This window comes from Medicago sativa, chromosome 6 (assembly GCF_051527215.1).
Source record: "Medicago sativa cultivar Bolivia chromosome 6, Bolivia_mono, whole genome shotgun sequence".
NCBI lineage: Eukaryota > Viridiplantae > Streptophyta > Magnoliopsida > Fabales > Fabaceae > Medicago > Medicago sativa.
Genome location: NC_140754.1, coordinates 5,707,831 through 5,719,824, shown reverse-complemented (window position 1 = coordinate 5,719,824; position 11,994 = coordinate 5,707,831). Strand labels below are relative to the sequence as shown.

Below are 11,994 nucleotides of genomic sequence, written 5' to 3'. Positions count from 1 at the left end.
CAGTGTGATATTCGTTCCAAATTTATGAGTTATACTTTACTATAAATATAGACCTTGTATCAGAGTAAACCTTGAGATAGAGGGGGCTGAAACAAGGGTTTAGAAATCAAACTAGGGTTTGTATAAAGTTTTCTCTTGGCAGCAAAACACTAGGGTTGAGTTGATTCACCTTGGGAAACACTATTAGGATTGAGTCTCTTGGTCACGGGAAGAGACTGAGGCTTTGGGTAGAATTAGGCGGGAGACTTATTCTTGTAACCCATTGATATATCTTTTGTAAAGTTACTCATCATTATAGTGAAACGGAGGGCTGCTCTCTCCCCAATACTAGGTCAATTTGGACCGAACTGAGTCAACAAATTCTTTTGTGTTCTCTCTTTCTTTCTCTCGCTGTTTTTTACTTTTGGTTTGTGATTATAACTCTCATACACTTTGTTTTGGTTGCTTGACTATCACTTGCTCCACACATCAAGTTTATTATTGGTGTGATTTTTCATCGAATTCACAACAGCTTCTCTTTGTTTAACATATTTCATTTTAACTTCTTAAAAAAAATATTCACGCATGTTAAAAAACATTAATAATGTCTGTTTAATTGACCTTTTATTAAATTTGTCAAAAAAATATTGACCTGTAAATATGTTGTAGTAAACGATCACCAATTATATGTCCTCGTGAGCTTAGCTCAGTTGGTAAGGGCAATGCATAATAAATGCAAGGTGTGGGATTCAAATCTCGGTCAACAAAAAAAAAAACGATCACCAATTATATGAATTACCCATAAGTACAAGAAATTAAACAGGAGTACACAAGAAATTACGTGGTTGTTATCTATCTCTTGCTTATATCAATGGAAAGATATCGAAATGTATTCACAAAATAAGCTTACTATCAGTTTGTCCAGACTTTATTTGGTCCCTCTAATTCCTTTGTATTTTAATTTTAATTAATTATTATAATATGTTAGGGTGTTGCAGCAAGCAATTGGTTCTGTTTTTGGTGTCAGCTAATTAAAATCAGTAGTTTGATGTTTGAACAATGATATATTGCACTCTCTTTGATTTTTTTTTTTTTTAAAAATGTCTACTACCTTATGATAAACAACTGCAAATTAAGATAAAGAACAACAGTTAAATTTTACTCTCAACACACTTCTTATATATAATTTTTATTATCATGTCAACTTTAGGGGAGTTCTAGAATAAATGATGTGCATCTCACTCTTTAAACGTAATTTATAGGAATCATATCCTCTTTAGTGATAACAAAGAATCTTATATAATAATATAATAAAAACAATACGACACCATTATATGATTATATTCATATATGTACAGGATATACCCTCAAACAACCTCTTATTGTCTTCTCCTTATTATTACTTGCTTCCTTCAAACAATATCAACAACAATTATACCTAGATCTTATAGTAAAACAACATCAAAAGCATAATAATCAAAGCAACAAGTTTCTTATTGAATGGTCTGTGGAAAATATTGGAAAGAGTTGTTCCTTGCGGGATCAATTTGATTTTATTCAGCAGAAAAAAGAAGAAAAATAATATTTATTCAACTTATGACAATTTTTTAACAACTCTCTTATACTTACATTATGTTGTATTTTCTTTATTTTTTTTCTCTCTATTGTTTTTGACCAATAAAAAAAGGAAGTTGTCACCAAAACTCAAAAAGAATATAGGCCGATAAATATAAGACAAGTTATGGAAAAAAATCTAGTTGAGAGAGGAGAACCCACTTTGTGTGCTCCACAAATTCTTCGACGTAGATTACTCATTGATAAATTGCAGTGGAAGCTTTGTACAAATATTATGGTAAAAAAAATAGTGCATATGTTGTGGTAAACATCACAAATTTTCTCTTTCTTTTGGTGACTATGTCCATATGATAATTGGTCAAATTAGTCAAAGTCATCAAATAATTGTACCCCACAACATTGTTGGAATATGAAAATAATTTTCTCTTTCTCGCTGGTGAACACACTGGCCACAAACCGTGCTTTTTTCATATGTCATCATGTGAAGATAAGAAATATGAAAATCAAGAAGCAGCATCAAATCATATGCATATGATATAATAAGGATATACCAAGCTTTTCATTTTCTTGCTGACCTCTCACGATGTCATTCTCCGGTTTGGTGGATGAAATCAATGCCATGCTCGACGGATCGGAGCCACCTTCAACCGGTGACTGTTGTATCTACAAAGTCCCCTCTAAACTTCGCAAACTCAACGAAGACGCATACACCCCCACTGTCGTTTCCATTGGCCCCTTTCACCATGGTCACCCCCAGCTCAAAAACATGGAACCTCAGAAACTCATTCACTTCAAAGCTTTTCTCCAACGAACCAACACAAGTTTAAACGACTTAGTATGCTACGTAGATTCTATCTTATCTGATTTCAAACGCTGTTATTCCGAAACCCTACCATTTTCTCATAGTGAACTTGTTAAGTTAATCTTAATCGATTCCGGTTTTATAATTGAACTTTTTTTGAGATACCACTATGGTGGGTTTGTCTTTGAACTTTGGTTCGATGATGGTATAACAACAGATTTAATGTTACTTGAAAATCAACTTCCCTTTTTCGTTATTGAAAAAATTTACAGTCTTTCATTCAGTTCTACAAATGCTAGTGTTCCTAACACTATGATCCCTTGTTTTCTTGAACTCACTATTAATTTTTTTTTTCTTTCAATAAATCAAACTTGTTTTTTGATGATGGTGATATTAGTATAAGGCACTTCACTGATCTGATTAGGATATTTCATTTGCAACATCCTATTGAAAATCGGCCGGGTAGAATTGATATCAAGGATATCAACATCGGTGAATGGATGTTACATCTACCGAGTGCAACTGAGTTGTTAGAAGCTGGAGTTAAGTTTAAAGTGAACACTAAAAGCAAGTGTTTACTTGACTTGAGGTTTTCGGGAGGAGTTCTTGAAATTCCTTCATTAATAGTTGAGGATCGGACCGAAACTTTATTTCGGAATATGGTTGCTTTGGAGCAGTTTCATTACACTAACAATTTATATATTACTGATTATGTTTCTGTTTTGGATTACCTTATAAACACTGGTAAGGATGTTGATATACTTGTTCACAAAGAAATACTGGAAAATTGGCTTGGAGACAGTGATTCTGTGGCTAACTTGTTTAATGGTCTTTGCATAAATGTTGTACATACCAATATCAGTTCTCATTTCTCTATTCTTTGCAAAGACATAAATGCTTATTGTAGGAATCCTTGGCATAAGTTGAAGGCTACTCTGAGGCGTGATTATGGCAAGACTCCTTGGCAAGCTGCTGCTTCCTTTGCTGGAATTGTACTACTTGTTCTCACTTTTATTCAATCAGTTTGTTCTGTCTTGCAAGTTGTACAAGCCTCCTAGTTATTTCTTTCATTGTTGAGTTCATAATTATTGCTATTAGTATTAATTATCACCGATGTACGTTGTTTGTTTCAATGGTTTCATTATTTTGTGTGCCGTGTATTGATATTCTATGAAACCCTGGCCTCCGTTGTTATCATTCTCTCTTTCTTAAGTTATTGAGCCTTTTTGTAATATTAAGTTATTGATATTTTATGCAACCTTAGCCCCCGTTGTTCTCAATTCTTATTTATTACAGTTCTTATTGTCTCTTTCTTTATTTTGTATTTGTATCATTAACACTGTGTACTTAGATCGAAATTGTAATTTCATATAAATAAAAATAGTGTTCTGCCAAATAAAAAAGCAACTTGATCATGAGTTATTGTTGTTGAATATTTTCTGGTTTAATAATTATTTTTGGAAGAGATGTGCTATATTTTTGTTGAACGTTTTCCGGTATTATCATTGGTTTGGATAAGGTTGAAAATCGGTTTTCATGTAATATTTCATACCCAAGAAAAGATATAAAAATATTACAACCAATTAATTCATATAAACCAACGAACCAAAATTATCCAATACAGTATTACTTTTGAAGCATTGATAATTAAGTAGAGGAGTAAAAGGTGCAGCAAACCTAGGCTCATAAGCAAAACTATGCAACTCAAACCCATCATAACCAAAGTATAGACCAGCTGCGTGTATTTATGGCTTGAATATAGTTTAACTGGGTTGGTGGTGGTAGTTTTTTTGGAGTTTTCAAGAAGGCGTCTCTTAATGGAATCTTTTGTCTCCTTTTGCCTTGGTGGGCCTATGTGTTCGTGACTTTTGGAGAAGTGTGATTTGCTTTTGCTTGCCACTAGCTTGTATTGATTGCTCCAATGTGCTATTGTATGTTTTGGAGTCTTGTTGTGTCACGTGGTGGTGAGGTAACATTTGGGTGATATTGTAGTTGGCGATAATGGTGATATTGGTCAATCACAATATCATAGACGGTTTTCTTCTTTCTCTTTTACAAGATTTTTTTTGTTTTATTGTACACTTGTGACATTGTGGTTGGCCAATGTCACAAATGTCAGTTTATTTTAACTGTGTTTTTATGCTTTTGAATCATAATCGAAATTCTTTTATGATAATGTTGAGTTGATTTTGTTTTTATTTTGCTCATAAATACTTATTTGCTTTTTTAATATTCAGCTGTCTAACTCATGTCATCATTTTGTTGTTTTCCGTTTGCAATGGTTGAAGATCTGTCACCATAGAAACTACGAAGATGATGACATAGGCATTTTGCTCATTGGTGGAGGTTTTGTTGTTGAAAACAATTGTGATTTTCTTGATTAAACTCCCTTACTCTCCTTCGGTTGTAAGGAGATGAATCACCATCACTGTAGTGGCAAAGATAAGAAAGATGTTATGTGCTGGAGTGATGTTATTTTGAACATTGGATGTCCGGGTTAGACGAGTCTGGTTAGTATTGCTACCGGTGAAGCAACTAGGATAGAGATTTAGTAGAAACTCGAGAAAAACTTTAATTTTTTGGTTAAATGCGAAGAATATACTTGTAATGCAAAAAATAAATGAAAAGAATTACTATATTGATGGTTGTTATCAATATGGAAGAGGTCTATCTTTGATTTAGTTGTTTACTTGTGTTGGTTTCTACCTTGCTAATCACAATTTTTTGTTTATATCACGTGTAATTTGTTTATATTATTTGTCCGATCATTCTTTTTTGTTTAATTTTTAATTAAATGCAAAGAATAGGCTTGTAATGCCACAATAAATGAAAAGAGAAAAAAGTATTTTGATGTTTTATATCAATCTTGAAAAGGTTTAATAAGTTGTTTACCATTTCTCATTTGAGAAGATAACACTCGTCTCATAATTGTCAAGAGCGTGTAAAACCTGCTGTTGGCAGAACTCGCACTGGTTCATAGCAGCGTCGATTTGATGCAGGCAGTAAATGAACTGTGGCAGTATTCTTCTCCGTCCAAGTGTGCAGTGTTTGCGTAGAGATCGCTTAAAAATTTACTCCCAACGATGGATGCCCTTCAACATAGAGGTCTATTGGATGCTTCCCGTGATGGAGTGTGTTTGTTATGCAGGAATAGTTTAGAAAGTGCGAACTATTCATTTTTCCAATGTTCTTTTGCTTACACAATATGGTCTCAAATATTCTGTTGGTTGGGTAATATAGCCGTGCATCCTGTGATGGTTTAAATCATTTTAGTTACTTTGGATGGATCTTTAAAGCAAAGAAGTTTAGAAGGTTTAGACACCTTATCTGGATAGCAGTACTTTGGTCAATCTGGCTGTGCCGTAATGGCAGAATCTTCGAAAAGAAGGGGATATTATTAGAGTTAAAAAAAATGAGATCTTGGTTTAAAATACTGTTTAGTTAATTATTTGATCTTATATTTTGTCGTAGAACAATTCATATAATATCATGTATTTCAAATTTTGATACTAAAAAGGTCATTTTAAAGTATATTTTAAAGTAAATTTTGATTAAGTGACCATGGTAAATATCACATAATCTCGGCGTAACTTCGGTATTTGTTATCATTTTTATCATATTTTATCGGTGGTTTGGAGCGAGACCGTGGAAGGTGGGTAACATGAATATTAGGGAGAGCCTCGGTGTAAATTGGTTCTCAAACGTCTCTACAATTTAGAAGGAAAGAAACGATATGACTTTCAATCAAGTTGGATTTTATTAGGAAAAGATGGCGGAGGAGGCAAAGATTTCATTGTGGAGTATTCTTAGATCGAGGACTAAAGGATTTAATTACTCTTTAACTGAGTGGCCGTTGAATCCTTTAGTTTGTTTCAGAGTGGTTATTAGTGTTTACGTGCTGGGCGGTTCCTTTTGTCATATCATTATTCGGCTTCAGTTTTACATCTGTGAGTGCAGTCTTCTGATCTTGTGCAGGGGCTGGTATGTCTGTTTCTGGTTCAGGATTAGTATTTGTTTGTTAAGACATTGGGGCCTGGTCTGGTTATTGTGCAGCATTCATTTTTCTGCTTCAGGGAATGGTTTCTACTGCTTGTGTGGTGCGGGCCTTGCCTAGGCTTGACCGTCACAATATTAGTGGATTTTGACATTGTTGCATATCTTTTTAGCCGTGGCTTTTGGTTATCCATACGGTGTTTAGAGGCTTTGGCGGCGCTCAGAAAATTCCATAGGTCAATGGTGGTTCTAGTATGATTGTAGGGCTGTATCAACTAGTCTGTCAATCTCGAGCGTACTGTTTTGGCAGTTTTTCAGCTTCTTAGATTTGTGTATTCGAGCTGTTCTATTGTTTTTTTCTTAGTATAAGTTAGTTGACGGGTTACCTTTGAAGTTTGGGGTGGTTTGAATCTGTGATTGGTGTTGTGATCCTAGCTTGTGTCATCACTAAAGTTTTTGTAATTTTGAACTTATATGTGAAAGTGATTAAGCAGGGATAATCGTCAACAATTATGCAAGTAGAACAGTAACAAGCGTAAATCATCTCATATCGGAGTGACATTATTTGAATAAAAATTCCTAGTACATGATTAAATACTCTGATGGTTCATTTTTGTAACAAAATAGGTCTTTAAACATTTTGTACTAATGTCGACTTGTTCAAATTCTGCTACACTAGCACTATAGTGCCGTTATAGAAGCTATTTGACAACACTAGACTAAGCATATTACATATATCATATATCGCTTTTCACAACCCAGTTTAGGAGAATTGAAAATAAATCATATGTAGAATTTATTTCTCAACTGTCCAATTTTTTCGGTAGTTTGGAGCAAGACTCTGAAATGGCTTGGGATTTTGGCCACCTTCCATTTTGGAGGTTCAAACACCTTGTCCATTTTATAAAATCTAAGTCAAGTGGGTTTGTTTATTCAATTAACCAATGGATTGTGAATCCTTTGATTTGTATAATTAGTAGCTGTTGGTACTTTCATTAGGTCCGGTTCTGCTCTGCGGGGTATTGGTTATCTGGTTATCATTGGGGCGTGCTCAGTCTTAGTCATCGGATGAGGGTGTTGTGTTGCTGCAGTTTTTATTTGGTTGTTGCTGCAAGGTGTGTTCTGCTGAGATCGTTTAGTTTTGCTGCGTTTTTTCTGTCTCATTAGCAAGGCTGGTTGGAGTATATTGTCATCGTCTCAAGCTTGGTTGGGTGTTTCCTGGTTTCGCTCGGCTGTGCTTTTATCTCTGTTTCCCTTTTTTGTACAAGGAGTCTGAAACCATTAGGTAGATTGGTAGCATCATCCTGATTAAAACATGATCTGAGTTTTCCTCCTTGATGGATTCAATAGTTGTGAGTTTTCCTCCTTAATTATCCACATTAAAAAACAAAATCACATCAAAACTATATAAATTTATAGCTTATAAAGCATTAAACAATATTACTATAGTATAGATCAATAGAGTCCGTAAACTTAGCTCATATGTCAATGTCGATATTGTTAGATTAGACACTTTCATTCGGGTTCGAACTCAAAATACCATAGTTATGTGAGATTGGGTATCAGATGGTGTTTGCCACTTCGTCTACTGGCACGAAAATAATATTGACCAACAAATTGTAACGACCCAAAATTCAATATCGTGACCGGCGCACGAACTAGAGCATTCTAGTTCGGCAAGCCTATTGACGACACTTGACAAACTATAATTTAAACAATTTTCAAATTTGACTTTCACTTAAAATGATATCCACTGAATTTCGACAGAGTATCCTCTGTATTTTGAATACTTTCCAAGATATGAATCTTGTCTATATACTTGTATTATCATTAGAATCTCAAAGTGACATAAATAGATGTTTGTACAACTCAAAACAAAACATTTGTAAACTACCAATAGCTGCAGATACATTGACCATTCAATTTATACACATAGGAAACCTACCAAAAGAGTGACACTGATAGATCTTTAACCCTGCTAGAAGCTTTCTACGCAATTGACTTTGAATCTGTAAAAAAATATAAGAAAAAGGGGTAAGTCACAAGGACTTGGTGAGAGACAACAACCACCACCAACTAGAAGAGTAACACACAAGAGCACGATTATTTTCTTTTCTCAAAATTTAATGTCAATTTGCAAATCTAGTAGCTGTATAAAATTTTAATAACCCGCAACCGTTTATACGCATGAAAATCCACACTTTGTAAATATTTCCAATCAAATAGGTATACTTCAACGAAAAGTCCAACATCGTAAAGACATGAAAATAAAATTACAAGCCTTTAAAAATAAATTGCCGAAAATCATAATAAAAGCCAGGCCCGACCCTTGCCATGTGCAAGGTGAGCTACGGTGCCGGGCCTAGCAATCTTAGGAGCCTCAAAAAAAAAAATTAATATAGCACTCAAAAGTGTTAGGTATATAAAATAAAATATAAAAAATCAATAGATATCTTGGAATAGTTTAGTAGTAAAATAGAATGCATTTGAGTCATCGGTCTTGAGGTTCAATCCCGAGCATTTGTGTGAATTTGAACCAAATATAAAAGTCTTAATTACATACACAACTACTAGGCCATTATAATTTAAAATGCATTTCAGAGTTATCTATGAATGTAGAAAACTACTATATATCTTGAATTTTTTGTCATCTATTTCCATTAACAAGCACGTCTAAATAATTGCTAATTTTAATTTCGGTGGCTAATAACCATTATATGAGTGTTATTTTCAATTTAAATAGAAGACTAATCTTTTTAAAAAATTGTACGATTTTTTTATTAGGGGCCTATTTTTACTACTAGAGCCGAGCCTCTAGTTTTATAGGGACAGCCCTGATAAAAGCCTTTAAAAATAAATACATAACCATTTAGTGAAAATGTGAAAATAAACAAAATGGATGAATCGAGAACCAGCGCCATCTCGTTGACAGCCCTCTCCTCCTAATGGTGGCCTTTCCATAGGGGCGGTTCCATCTAACGGATTACTTTCCCTAATCGAAATCACATACTAGGTGCACCTAGGTCGTCGTCATTATATCCATAATTCTCAAAACATCATTCTTAAAACACAATATTAAAACCATATTTCACAACATAATGAAACTTATCTCAAAATACGTATCATCAAAACTCAATCGAAAATCTACTACTTAGAATCATAAGTAAATTCAAATCCAAATTTCAAAATCCAAATCGTATTCAAATTAACATCAAACCTTTGAAAAACGCATATTTCAAAACCACGTTTCACAACATATCAAAACAACTACGAAAATACATAAAATCAAATCCTCCGTTTCAATTTCTTTACTTTATAAATCACAAATAAAAATCCATATTAATATATAAAAATACATATTAATATCAAAAATTTCCAAGAACATATATCTCAACCGTATTTCTCCATATCTCAAAACTCAAGTCATAGTATATGCAATCAAACCTCTATTTTCAAATCATTTGCTCAATAAGTCATAGATAAATCCAAATAGAGACCATAATAATATCGATGACTTTAAACATAAGTATCAATGAGAAGAAAAATGTTCAAAGGGTGTGTTTCCCATTTTTTATAACACTTTATCATAGAAAATTATCAAAATATCAATAATTTTAATAGTGAAAATGTGTGATAATGATCGTTATCAACTCACAAATATGACGAGTCAACTCCGTTCCTAGCAATGCCTTTCAATATAACCACCGGAACAATCCTCACCGAATCTGAACATCATACATTGATTTCAGCTCCAGTTTAAACCTATTTAAGATCACATTACCGATAGATCAAAGAATAAGATACAACCCCCAAATTGTTATACCTATGGTTTGAAAGGGACTCATAAAAATCTAATATTATACTGTCTATACTAGTTTCACTACAACTCCAAGCTAGATATCAACTCAATATTACATGAATCTTAAAGTTTTACCTCAAGGAACACCAAAGAGAGAAGTCCCCAAGAGTGGGTACTTTTACTTCTCACACGTATATCTTTCTCAAACTTGGATCCACAATTGATATAGAAATGTGATGAAACAAAAAGGAAAGGCTAAAAGAAAGATGGGAAGTAATGGAAATTTGATGGTTTTGGAGTAAGAAGATAATGAAAAAGAGGGAGGGAGTCATCGCAGGAACAGAGGAGAAGAAAGGAAAAAGTGGGATACGTGGAAGAAGAAAGAAAAAAATGAGGGGTCTGGATCCTTCTTGATATTTATTTATTGCATTATTTTATTATTATTATTTTTTTAACATATTATTGAAACGGTGCGTTTCATTCTTCCCCAGTTAAGAAAATTGGTGCCCGAATTTTAACCACTACTAGCCTTGGTTTCGAATAAGCGTGGGTACTTTTCACGCATCACTTCTTCGGATTATGTTGTTTCTTCATTGAACAATCCTTGCCATAGAATACTCACCGAAACAATATCCTAGTAATAATCATAATCATATATCCAAAATATCATACTCCGATATAGCTTATACTTTGGCTGACTATTTTCGTATTATTTGAAACTGCGAAGGTATGAGAATGATATGCATAATTCTTTTATGATAGCAACTAGTAGATCGGCCACTACTCCTCTAATACGAAAATAATTATGCATATCATTCTCATACCTTCGCAGTTTCAAATAGATTATATATTAATTCTCTTTCTTTAAAAATATCGAAAAAGGGTGTTTGTGCATCAATATCTGCCATAAAAGGTAGTAGATGAGAAATGTACTTGCCACAAACAAAACGACAAATGAATTAAGCTGTAGTGGTAGTTGCTAATCTATGTCCTCCCTAAAGTCTGCATGTGAATAAAAAATAGAAGTAAGTAAAATGTTAGAGGTTCTTAATTAATTACCTCTTGAAGAAACAAATTAGGATGCATATGGACTTTAGTCGAAGAAAGATGACAACTTCTATTAAAATTGGTTATGCAAATACGTAAATTCATAATGGAAGGTATCATCTCTCCTACGACTGAAGTCCCTAAACATTTCTTCAACATATAAATATTTTGATGCATATATGCATATTATGTTCCTTTGCTCAAAGAAGTTAAGGCCATGCTTACAAGGAAGATGGATCATCTAGTCTCTTGTGTTTACAACTTGACTTTACTCTAGTTAATTAGGTTGGGCAAGGGTAGGTACTATGTGGTGATGTCCAAACACCTTCCATAAGCATATTAGTGATTATTTTATAAATTAATTTAGAGTTTCAAGTTAATATTATTTTATAAATAAATTTATTAATACGATAATAATGATAATCAAAACTCATTACAATAAGAGTATTCATACATTTTGAAGACAATATTGTAAATCTTCTTTTTGTTTTTTAATTTACTAAAGTGAAACTTCGATGGTTTTGATGGTTGAAAGTTAAACACAAACACTTAACTTCTGATTTTTATCACTGGTGGATAAATCATTGTCGGTTCTTGAACCTTTTCACCTAACTATTGCTCATCCTGGGTTATAGCTAGGGTTTTGTTGTTGTGTTTATTTTATTTTATTTTTTTTGCGTTGGTATCTGATTTATAATAATATCACTTGATATTCTTTTGGATCCTATCTTTGCACTACTTGTGCATGTTAGAATTTTCTCTTGGTTTAATATATTTCATTTTAACTTCTTTAAAAAAA

At 33.2% G+C, this 11,994-nt stretch overlaps 1 long non-coding RNA gene and 1 pseudogene across 1 annotated transcript; one reads left to right on the top strand and one right to left on the bottom strand.

Moving 5' to 3' along the window:
- Positions 1-1,959: 1,959 nt before the first annotated feature.
- LOC146912328 (UPF0481 protein At3g47200-like) lies at positions 1,960-3,636 on the top strand (annotated as a pseudogene).
- Positions 3,637-6,959: 3,323 nt separating this feature from the next.
- On the bottom strand, positions 6,960-10,519 carry LOC146912327 (uncharacterized). The gene is made up of 3 exons (XR_015016420.1): positions 10,284-10,519; positions 10,005-10,111; positions 6,960-8,358 (listed from the first exon to the last, which is right to left on the bottom strand). It is a non-coding gene; the product is annotated as an uncharacterized LOC146912327 (long non-coding RNA).
- Between the last annotated feature and the right edge of the window lie 1,475 nt (positions 10,520-11,994).